This window comes from Aulonocara sp. 'chitande type north' Nkhata Bay, linkage group LG15, assembly GCF_057382095.1.
Source record: "Aulonocara sp. 'chitande type north' Nkhata Bay isolate Kocher_YH1m ecotype deep benthic linkage group LG15, A_spYH_male_GT1.1, whole genome shotgun sequence".
Classification (NCBI taxonomy): domain Eukaryota; kingdom Metazoa; phylum Chordata; class Actinopteri; order Cichliformes; family Cichlidae; genus Aulonocara; species Aulonocara sp. 'chitande type north' Nkhata Bay.
In genome coordinates this window covers 30,320,689-30,324,734 of record NC_141358.1, presented here as the reverse complement: position 1 = coordinate 30,324,734, position 4,046 = coordinate 30,320,689, and positions in this window count along the sequence as shown.

The following is a 4,046-nucleotide window of genomic DNA, read 5'->3' as shown; positions in this document are numbered from 1 at the left end:
CTTCTGTGTGTTGCCTTTAAATTGGACCAATATTTTCCATAGAGAAACACTAATTTTACCACAGAGATCTTCAAAGTCTGCACTAAAGGGTTGAAGGAGTGATGCTAGCGTGAGCTAATTGCAGGTTTATTAGTCAGAAGACCTCAGTTTATGACCCTTTAAAACATTTTTTGTTATTATGCATTTAGTTCAGTTTTTTTGTTCTTGCTTTTTACATTCACTCTCAGTTACTGGTTGGTGTTTTGGCACTGAAAAGTAGAAGCAGTCGTGAAAATAGCATTTTCTATGCCTTCGTAATGAGAACAGCCCGGAAATTTACAAGAAAATAAAGTCAATGCAGAAGTGGCAAAAAGTGCAGTTCTATTGACCACTTGAGGCTGGCTTTTTAAGTGACTCATGTTAAAATGCCCTGTTTTACAAAAATCAAAAAGCATTTTTACAGCCTACTAACTAATTTTCCCCTGGCAACTTGCTGTTGGGTTTAGCAATTGAATTCACAGTGACTGTCAGCAACGTTCAGCAACCAGTGGCAACCAGTTGGGGAGTACTCATTTTCCACTAGTAACTAGTGGTTGCCAGGTTACAGCCAAATGGTTACTAGGTCTGTGTGACTGGGCCAAATGTAGACTGACTAGTCAATAAGACAAAAAAAAAAAAGTCATTTACCATTCAAGTAGGATTGTTAACTGACACAGAGGAGCACTGGTAATAGTAAGTAGTTTTTTAGTTTTAGTAGAAATATTACTAGGTACAAGTTTGTTGTTGCTGGATATTTCTAAGGACTTGTCCCTGATCTTGCATGAAATGACTTTCAGACTGCCATTTGAGTTCTGTGGAACAACAGTAATATTCTTCCTGTTCTCCAAATTGTAATTGTTTTCAATTTCTGAATGTATTCAATATCAGCCTAAATATGAAGAGGAAGAAAACAAAGAAGGGTATGGTCATTGTCACAGTACGGCTGTGTGCAGGCAAAAGTAGGACCCAAACGCAAACTCACAGAGACAAAAGGTAAACTCAAAAAACACAGCTTTATTGCTGGCGTGGAGTGGGACACGAAAAACAATACAAAATAAACTAAACTGGGAAAAACTAAAGCACAAGGAGCCACAGGGAAAAATCACACAGCTATGATGGAGGACGCAACACTGACAAAGAGAAACATGGGGCTTAAATACACTGAGGGATAACGAGGGGGAATGAGCCACAGGAGGAGAGCACAGCTGAGAGTAATTAAGCAGGACGAGGCAAGGGAAGCAAAACTAGAAACATTAACATAGAACAGACTGTGAAAGTAAAACAGGAAACACACTGACGGAACTCAAGACATGTGGACTTAACAGACTGGGGGAGACAGAACATAGGGATCTGAAACATGGAACAGAAAGGCACAGTAGATCAACATGAACATAACAACGCCACAGGGGAAGAGTAAAACTGAACACGATGAACACAGAAACACCAGACCTCTTCACAATAAAACAGGAAACATAATGAGACGTAGACATGACAACCCAAACTTCACAATGTAAGACACAGACATGAAAGACATGAAGAGCAGGGGAGATTTACCATAGTTGGAAACACGAGGGGAAAATAATAAGAACTAGAAACACTTAAGCATGATAACAAATGAACTTAGGAACCTGAAGGGCTTACATAAACTAAAACATCAAAATGAACTAAAAACTCAAAACACTGGGTCATAAGACCCAGGATCGTGACAGCCATAAAATAAAGGCAAGTACAGCAATACACCTGGGGATATATTAAACAAATACTTTTGAAATCTCAGCTAAGGGCATATCATACAGTAGGTGCGCGATGCTACTCGCTGGCTACCTAAGCTAATCCACAAAATACCTATCAATCAAAAAGCTTTCTTGCTTCCAGTCACTTATGCATAATGACGATTAGATTTGAACTTTATGATTGGAACAGTCTTGATGAAAACATGCAGTCTGTGGATGTCAGTCAGGCTGTTGTGTCCTGCTGAGGTTGTTAATATTTACACGCTTGCATCCATGTGGAGCTGGGTAAAAGCTAATCTAAAGGTCTTCCTCCAACACCGGAGATACACACTGAGAGCAAAATGGAGATCCTGCTGAGACACGTTCAGCACACACACACACACACACACACACACACACACACACACACACACACACACACACACACACACACACACACACACACACACACCCGGACACATGCATAATCCCAGTGGAAGTGAGGTAAGAGCAACTAAATAGGTGTCATGTTGAGATATTGAAACAGGAATCTTTCCCTCTGTCATTTAACCAATTGAAACCTTTTTACTTCAGCCAGTATAACTTGCTTATTTAAAAATATTGTAAACGTTCTGTAACGTGTGTGCAGACACACTGAAGTTGAAATGTCTTTGGAAGCTATTGTTTCAAATTGAATTTGACTCTGTAGCAAAACATTGTTCTTGTTACATGAATTTTGAAGACCCTTTGTTATCCATTATACTCATGTCTTGTTCTATAATGTTTTATGGACTGTTTCCTTTTTATTATATAATGATGTAGCTATTCTAAGTAACCTGTAATATGTACCACTGACGTCTTTTATGAACATCTTCTATCTCATATATGTCTCTTATTCCTGGGTCATTATATCACTTTTAAAAGGAGTGACTGATTCCTCTGACCTTACCAGTTTGTATTCTTCTGTCCAGTTCATGGATCTTATAGGTCCTACCATAAACTGCAAAAACTAGAAGATGGTATCACTAGTCCACTTATTATATTATTTTCCATGCAACTTGTGAATATGTCATCCATGAGAGTGGCACAGTACAATTTTTGGTAATTTTAGGGTATAAGCTCATAAGGTATATTATGTTTGGACTATTTAATATATTTTGATATAGTGTTTACCAGGGTTTGGTCTTTTGTGTTTCTAGCGTCCTCGGTTCTTTAGTTTTTTGTGATTCTCAGTTCTTAGCTTTTTCATTTTTTGCCTTTCATGCTTAGTTACTCTTGTCTCCATGTTTCATGTCACTCTAGTAGTCATGTCGTTTGTTTTCCGGTTCTGTGTTCTTTGTCTCAGGTTTTTATGTTTTGTGTTCTGGGTTTCTCATCCCAGGGTTTTTGTTCCTTAGAATCTTTTTTAGTTTCTCACAGTTTAGGTTTTACTTTAGTCTTGTTCTGGGGCATTGGTTTCCATGGGTTTGGAGGTGCTGAAAGAAAAAGGACAGGCTGGTAGTGGAGGAATACAGGGAGTGCAGAATTATTAGGCAAGTTGTATTTTTGAGGAATAATTTTATTATTGAACAACAACCATGTTCTCAATGAACCCAAAAAACTCATTAATATCAAAGCTGAATGTTTTTGGAAGTAGTTTTTAGTTTGTTTTTACTTTTAGCTATTTTAGGGGGATATCTGTGTGTGCAGGTGACTATTACTGTGCATAATTATTAGGCAACTTAACAAAAAACAAATATATACCCATTTCAATTATTTATTTTTACCAGTGAAACCAATATAACATCTCCACATTCACAAATATACATTTGTGACATTCAAAAACAAAACAAAAACAAATCAGTGACCAATATAGCCACCTTTCTTTGCAAGGACACTCAAAAGCCTGCCATCCATGGATTCTGTCAGTGTTTTGATCTGTTCACCATCAACATTGCGTGCAGCAGCAATCACAGCCTCCCAGACACTGTTCAGAGAGGTGTACTGTTTTCCCTCCTTGTAAATCTCACATTTGATGATGGACCACAGGTTCTCAATGGGGTTCAGATCAGGTGAACAAAGAGGCCATGTCATTAGTTTTTCTTCTTTTATACCCTTTCTTGCCAGCCACGCTGTGGAGTACTTGGACGCGTGTGATGGAGCATTGTCCTGCATGAAAATCATGTTTTTCTTGAAGGATGCAGACTTCTTCCTGTACCACTGCTTGAAGAAGGTGTCTTCCAGAAACTGGCAGTAGGACTGGGAGTTGAGCTTGACTCCATCCTCAACCCGAAAAGGCCCCACAAGCTCATCTTTGATGATACCAGCCCAAACCAG